Source organism: Octopus bimaculoides, chromosome 4 (assembly GCF_001194135.2).
Source record: "Octopus bimaculoides isolate UCB-OBI-ISO-001 chromosome 4, ASM119413v2, whole genome shotgun sequence".
In the NCBI taxonomy this organism is placed as follows: domain Eukaryota; kingdom Metazoa; phylum Mollusca; class Cephalopoda; order Octopoda; family Octopodidae; genus Octopus; species Octopus bimaculoides.
The window spans coordinates 106,024,643-106,033,349 of NC_068984.1; the positions used below are offsets into that span (position 1 = coordinate 106,024,643).

General features: G+C 33.4%; 1 protein-coding gene across 1 annotated transcript in view; it reads right to left on the bottom strand.

The window, feature by feature from the left end:
* The window catches only part of LOC106879427 (focadhesin), a 260,907-nt gene that overhangs the window by 3,021 nt on the left and 249,179 nt on the right, over window positions 1-8,707 (bottom strand). The gene's annotated exons all lie outside the window — the stretch shown is intronic.

Genomic DNA, 8,707 nt, shown 5'->3' on the forward strand with positions numbered 1-8,707 from the left:
TATATATATATATATATATATATATATATATATATATATGTATATATACATATTCATAAGAGTGAGTGTGTGTGTAAATGGTTGAGTGTCTATTGGTACATTATATAAATATATATACTTGGAAATGGTTGTGTGGCATCCAATTAAATAATAATATAAATAATATATATATATGCATATATGGGAACAGGACATCACCAACAGAAAACAACATGAAATACAAAAACAAATGAGTTAAATATGCAAATAATGAGAGAAAAAAAGGACAAATAGTATAAAGAATGACCCTTCACCAGTTGTTGGCTGTCCGTCTACTCCCCATTTTGAGCAATCAATATATATGACATTTGTCTGAGCAAAAACACACACACAAAAAAAAATAAAGAATTTTGACTCAGGGCTGTAACAATTTGAACAAAGGAATAGAACTGTTAGTGACTTGTATGCATAGGGCTTCTTGAATTTCATACTAATTTGGAAAAAAATGTTGGTTTTGAAATGTTTAAATAATATATGTAAACCTAGATAGTAGTCATATGAACATGACAAATTTAACTATTTCTCAATAGTTTCTCAACTGAAAAAAAAAAAAAATGAACAACCTTAATTGATTTTTGAATCATATTAGGTTCTCATGAGAGGTGTTTACATCATTTAACTCATCTCAGAGAAATATCTAGAGAAATATTTATATACTCAACAAATCTAGTAGCTACAGAGAACTGGAACTGAGTACTTAGCACTTTATTTCATACTTGCAGGCTGTCAATGGGGAGTTCAGTTAACACAGTATCAAGGTACAATATATGTAAACCTACACAACAGAAATACAAACACGACACATAAATGTGTGTGTGTGTGTGTGTATGTGCATACATACATGTATATATATAGTGCAAATAGAAATGGCTTTTCTGAAAATTTTTCCATTTTAATGATTAGATGTTTATAAGTTTACAAAAGACTGAGTGGCTGTGTGATAAGAAGCTTGCTTCTCAACCACATGGTTCCGGGTTCAGTCCCACAGCGTGATACCTTGGGCAAGTGTCTTCTACTATAACTTCGGGACAACCAAAGCACTGTGAGTGGATCTGGTAGATGGAAACTGAAAGAAGCCTGTTGTGTGTGTGTGTGTGTATATATATATATATATATATATATATATAAAGAAGCCTGTTGTGTGTGTGTGTATATATATATATATATATAAACAAAAGTAAATGAGTATATGCATATATACGTACAGGTATGTGCATACCGACATCCACCTGTATGTATAGGTGCATATCTGGGTACAGGACATTGCAAACAAACGTAGACGAGAACACACGAGCCACATAGAGAACATTCTACTTCATCAGCTACCCACGTTTTAACACCGGCGTTTCGACGAGCTTCGGGCAGGTATCTATGTATGTATGTGTGTATTTGTGTGTCTGTGTTTGTCCCACTGCCATCACTTGACAACTGATGTTGGTATGTTTACTTCCCCGTAACTTAGTGGTTCAGCAAAAGAGACCAATAGAATAAGGACCAGGCTTAAAAAAATAAGTACTGGGGTTGATTCATTTGACTAAAAATTCAAGGTGATGCCCCAGCATGGATGCAGTCTAAAGAGTGAACCAAATAACAGATAAAAGATCTAAACATTAAAGTGTAAAAATTATCAGAAAAGCCACTTCTATTCATTTTCTCAAATATATATATATACATACATACATACATACACATATATATATATATATATTTCAGGTCCTTAAGAATGAAATGCCCGATTTTCTTATGTACTATGTTTGACAGTCACTAACTCTAATGTTTTATCCTGACATTTTTTTGTTTTACAACACTGAAGAGTTACATCATCACTTTTCAAAATGCAATTCATGGTGTCTGATTATATTGTGAGTTTTCTCTTGTAAATCATTTTTTGTGAATCCATGGATAGATAAAAAAATTCGTGTTGTTTATGAATATGGGTTCTGTTGTGGAACCAATGCATCCAAGACAGTTTGTAACATCAATGAGGTGTTTGGTGAAGATGTAGCAAATGAGGGCACTGTACATCGATGGTTTAAGAAGTTCTGGTCTAGTTTCTTTATTCTTGGAAATCAGCCCTGTGGTAGACCTGAGGCCAAGGTGGATAATGACGAGCTGAAAACTGTAGTGGAAGAGGATAGATCTCAAACTACACATGAGTTAGCTGCAAGGTTTGATGTTTTGATTCCAACTGTATTGGGCCATCTGAAAAAAATTGGCATGGTAAAGGAGCTGGAACAAGTGAGTACAACATGAATTGAACAAGCATCAAATGACACATCATCTTGAAACTTGCTGTTCTCTGCTGTCACGGCATAAAAGTGAACCATTTTTTGCATTGTATTGTTACATGTGATGAAAAATGAATTCTTTTCAATAGCAAGCATTCTGCACCATGGTGTCTGTTTGGTCGTCCGGCACTGGTGTCACCCACTATAGCTTCATGAGACCTGGTAAGTCAATTACAGCAGATGCATACATCAACCAAATGGATGAAATGATGAGTGAACTTGCAATTAAATAACAGATTGGTCAACAAAGACAGGCCAATTCTCTTGCAAGACAATGCTCAACCACATGTTGCACAACGAACGCTACTCAAGTTACAGGAACTGAATTTAAAAGTACTTTGTCATCCACTATATTCACCAGACCTTGCACCAACTGACTATTATGTCTTCCAGGCATTAGACAACTTTTAGTAAAGGAAAAACTTCAATCTTTTGTGATTTCATCACCTCTTGCTCTCCAGAATTCTTTGCTGCCAGCATAAATAAGCTACCAATCAAATCACAAAAGTGTGTTGATAATTTAGGTGTATACTTTGATTAACTGCATTGCTTTTCGTTGAGATAAAGTAAAATAAACTTTCAGTTCAAAATTGGACATTTCCTTCTTAATGACCTGATGTATATATATATATATATATATATATATGTATATGTGTGTGTGTGTGTGTGTGTATATGCATATACACAGGTGCATGCAAAACATGCATAAGCACATCAATGAAGGCATATGCATTCATTGTTTTTAAAAATATTACTTTAAAGCATTACTTAAATAATAGCACAAATTCATGAGGAAAGTTATTAGTGTGGCCTCACTCGTAAGAAGTTTAAAACAGAATATTCCCAGAAGAGCCAGCAATGAAATGAAAAATTAGAGTTTTAAGCAAATCAATTTTGCATGTGTTAAATGCAAGTTATTTTTGTGTCCCTAGACACAACAATAATAATAATTTTCTCACATTAAGGTATATTCAAACAACAAATATAATCAAACAAGCTTAGATTACCAGATGATCAGAAAAGTGTAACTCAGTGTACTGGAATTAAAAAGCTTCTTCTTTTAACTGCTATTACTATTGTCTAAGACCTGTCTGCTATTCTGCTTCTTATATTATACTTATTTTTTTCTCTCTCCTAGTATAAGCAACCTACAACACTTGACAGATGCACAATGTAAGAATGCACCATTTGATGCAAGTCTGATGAAGTGCCACTCTAATGTTAAATAACTGCAAATATTACATAACTTTGAACATGAAAACTTTTGTATGCAATGGTGTTAAAAAACAAAGTGTTTTTGAAATAATTATAACTGGTCATTAACTCTTTAGCATTTGAACCAGCTATATCCAGTTCAAATATGCAAATTGTTTTATGTCCAAATCAGCCAGATCAGACCTATCACACCTACCCTTTAATGCCATTCTAAAAATATACATTCACATCATCAAAATCTTGAAGCTACAAGGTAATGTGTGATTAATTAAAAGCAATGTGAATGAAAAGGCATTACATTTGAATTCATAATCTGATTGCCAAAGCTAAACTCATCTTCTTATTTCGATCACACATACATACACATACATGCACATATATGTATATACATGCATTTACATATATACACTTATAGATACACATATACACATGTGTGTATATATGCATATATACACATGTATGTAGAATGGGTCAAAAGTCACACACCAAAACAATTGCTATTTTATTTATATTGTCGTTGTCGTCCTCGTCTTATTATTATTATCATAATCATCATTCATTTAGTTGATCATGTACAAGTATGCATATATTCATTATGCTTTCATTTATTTTATTCAATTTTAGAAAAATTAGAGCATGTCTTTGACAATTCTGGAGCACGCTGAACTTATTTTGTGCATGACATTTAGCCCACCCTCTATTTATATTTATGGCACACACGTACATATACAAACACACATGTATGTGTAGGTAAGTACATGTATATATATATATATATATGTGTATGTATATATATGTGTGTGTCAGTACCGCCTGACTGGCCTTCGTGCGGGTGACACGTAAAAGCACCCACTACACTCTCTGAGTGGCATCCAGCTGTAGAAACTCTGCCAAATCAGATTGGAGCCTGGTGTTGCCATCCGGTTTCACCAGTCCTCAGTCAAATCGTCTAACCCATGCTAGTATGGAAAGTGGACGTTTAAACGATGATGATGATGATGATGATGATGATGATGATATATATATATATATATATATAATATTTGAAGAAAAGAAGGGTAAAGATACTGCTTGCCAAAAATCAAAGCGAAAGCTTAAAAAAACCCACCAATTCTATGATAAATACACACATGAGCAACGTAATGAATATTTTAAAAAATAGGCCTACCTTCAGGATGGAATATGAAGGCAGCTAATAACATACCCCAATATCAATTGATTTCATGCTGTACATGAGAAATATGCTTTGCAATCCTCAGTTGGAAATAGTATTTGACATCTATTTCTAAAATATTCATTACGTCAACTTGTGTGCATTTCTGACTTTAGACGTCCTGCTCCATTTAAAGAGAAAAACTATCGTAAACAATAAAAAAGTAAATATGTGAAGTATTATAACTGTTAAAAACAGTAATAATGAGGTGGCGATCTTAAACAGGTATAACATAAAATATTATTGTTTACGATAGTTTTTCTCTTTAAATGGAGGGCCTGCTTAAATATATTTTTTTTAGTATCTTTCATCCTTTTGTAGGATTTATTCTTTTTCTTGCTTGCTTGGATAAGAGAATTCAAAAGAGATCTTTTCACAAATTACTTAGCCAAGTAGCTATGTTAGATATCTTCCCTAATCAGTGGTAAAATGGTTCCAGTATTCTTTCTCGGGTATATGTAAGTTCTATAAAGAACAGCAGTTGTCAAAATTCCTGGTGTCTTGGTTCTTCCTTGTAGTAGGTTTAGTCTGTTAACATTTTCAGTATTTTATCTTTATCGTAGTCTTTGTCCATGGTTACTATTACCCCTCCCTTATCAGCTTCTTTTAGGATGATTGAATTGTCACTCTTCAGTGTTAAGACTTCCTTTTTTTCTTCACAAAAGTTTTGTTTGCATTTACAGGTACTTAGGGGAAATTTCGAAATTGTGTCTATATATGCTTCTAAATGTTTGTCATTCCCCTTGTAGGGGGTGAAGTGGGATTTATTTCTGACAATTGATTCGTCATTTATATCCTTATTGCTGACGAATTCTATAAGCCAGAAGTGGCTGTTAAAATGCTCAATATCAGCTTTTAGTTCAATGAGATTAGGGGTGGGTGTCAGGGTAAATTTGAAACCTTTCAATAGGAGATTCCTCTCATTCTTCTTGAGGCTTCTATTTAACAAATTTGTGATCTTTGGGTCTATATATTCTGTGTGCTCATTAAAATTTTCTGTTATGTCAAGTCTGGTGCTTAATTGTGGTATTTTTTTCTAAAAAAGGAATTGCATTATTTTGTTTCCATTTTTTATTGTTTCTGGGGTTCTGGTTCCCTTGTAGGTGAGGGGATGGTTCATGTTCTTTGTACGTATTTCATTGTCTACAGGTTCTGTTGTCTTCCCATCTTCCATGTTTACTGGGCCATTCAGGATGTATGAAATTGTTGGTCGTAAATTGTGGGTTTCTTGAGTTTCCATGATGATTATTCATATTATGGTTTCTGAGTAGTCCATACTTTACTTGTCTTTCCTTCCATGCATTCATCCATACTTAGTATTATGGGCTGGTGGTTGTCCATATGTTACTTGTCTTTCCTGTCATTTTCCCCGTGTATTCATCCATCTAGGGTGTTTAATATTATGGGTTGATGATTGTCTTTTGTATTCCATGTGTTTGCTTATTGCAGTATTACATTTGGTATCGCAGAATATGGGTGCCTAGTCTGCACTTGGGGTGAGCTGGAAGTCATTTCCGTATATGCTCTTGGAAAGCTAGAGGTTTGATGCCTTAGTCTGGTTCCTCTGGGGCTGGTGTCTATGTTTGTTTTTGATTTTCTTGTATTTTTTTGTTGTTATGGTTTCGTTTTCATAATAGATGTTGCTCCATAGTTCTTTCATAGTTTCTTCCTACCTAGTGTCTTCTTTCCATAGTTGTAATTTTTCATGACTTTGATTGTCACTTTGTTTGGTGATTTCAGCAAACATAACTGCATCAATTGTCTTGACTTTTTCTTCATGCCATATTATTGAGAAGAAATATTTCTGCTTCCAGTCGGTATAAAGCTAAGTTTGCACATATTGTCATTTTTTCCAGTGATTCACCTCTTATTTCTTTAGTAAGAAATTTTCTGGGAAGAATTGAGTTTTTTATGCGTTGCAAATTTTGGTAGGTTTTGGCTATATTGTTAGATTGAATGAGGACCTTTCATTTGTTACAAATCAAATGAGGACCTACAAATACTTAGTGATATACTCAAATCACTTCACTCATCCATCAAATTCATGACAGAATCCAGTTGCAATGAATTACCATTTCTGGATATTCACATAAAAATACACATCTCCACAATCACAACAGACATGCACTAATATTTGAATTTCCACTCTTGCCATCCCTCACATATCAAAAGGAACATCTCATACAGCATGGCAGGATGTATCTGTACTATAGTGTTTGACCCCAAAATACATCAAACCTGACTCAGCGAGCTCAAAGAGTTCCTAACAAAGCAGAAATATCTCTTAGGATTAATAAACGAGGGAATTAAAAAGGTAATGAAGCTGAGCATTGCACAACTAAGGACACCAAAGGAAAAAAATTAATGAACACACAATTCCATTTATTAATACGCATAATCCTGAGGTAACCAACATCTTTTACACCATAAAATCAAGCCTACCTATACTTCTACAAAGACCTGAAACGAAAGACCTGATTGATGAAACCCCTTATGAAACAGAAGACACCAACCAAAAAATCTCAAAAAACACCTCACAAGAGCAAATTTCACATCAGAGAATGAATCAGAATTCTCAGAATGTGGAGATAGTAAATGTGGAACATGCAACAGCTTTAAATATTTAGGAAGTGGTTCTCACATAAAATTCAAAAGTGGATTCTTGTTCAAAGTAAATGCACATAAAAACTGCAAAATGCAGAATCTCATATACTGCATTAATTTCCCCAACTGCAAGGAAAATTACATTGGCGAAACAAAAAATTACCTCTGCCAACGTGCAAGAATCCACAGCCAACAGATCTGGCAAGAGGAATTGCACAAGATTCCACTGAGCAAGCATCTAGAAATATGCAGTAAAGGAAAGTTCAAAATCTTTCCCTTTTACAAATGTTCAAGAGATGACCCGAAATTCTGAAAAGCAATGGAGCTACACTTCATCAAAAAATTCTCTCCAAAATTAAATGTTTGAAAGAAAAGCAGAACTACATTATTATTATTATTTTTTAATAGTAACGATGATGAATGAAGAGAAAACATTTATATTACATTATTACTGTTGTTTCTGAATGTGGCTCCAATGTTAATAACATGATACTCATCTCTATAAATGATCAGATATATATATATATATATATATATATATAAAACATTGGAATTTTGACAACTGCTGTTCTTTATAGAACTCACATATACCTGAGAAAGAATACTGGAACCATTTTACCACTGATTAAGAAACATATATAATGTAGCTACTTGACTAAGTAATTCATGAAAAAGGAAAATAAATCCTACAAAAGGATGAAAGATTCTAAAAAAAATATATTTAAGCTGGCCCTGCTTTATTATGTAATTTATATCCTTCAGAGTGATTCCAGCTTGGATTATACAGTGGAATAATATATGTACAAAACTCATTTATGAGGTTTGATTAAATGTACAGAGAATAGACTGAATTATAAACAGGATCGAATTATTCTTTCATGTTCTGACTTTATTTTCCTAATTTATGAATATTGTACTAATATTTAATGTTTGTTCATGCAAAACAGAATTACACAGAATATGGGACTTGGCTACACAGTGTAAAGGAATGCACATTTTCACAGGACTTTGAACTTTGAACTCTTTTTTTATCTTCCAGTGATGACCACACCATCCCTGATTTTCTTATTTCTTCCATCCTACTTCCTAAAATTGACATCTTTGAAAGGTCATCAGCCCTTGTGAGAAAATGTGTTTATTTACAAATATGTTGATAGGTGTACAATGGAAAGAGAAAAAGAAAAATGCTTGGAATGAAATTTCAATGAATTGACTACATCAAATTGAAAAGAAATCACTCTCTCTCTCTCTCTCTCTCTCTATCCTTTCCCCATCCTTTATTATTATTTTTCTCCACTTTCTTGATTGTCCTGAAACCTTTCTCTTTATCTATTTCCCCACCTCTTTC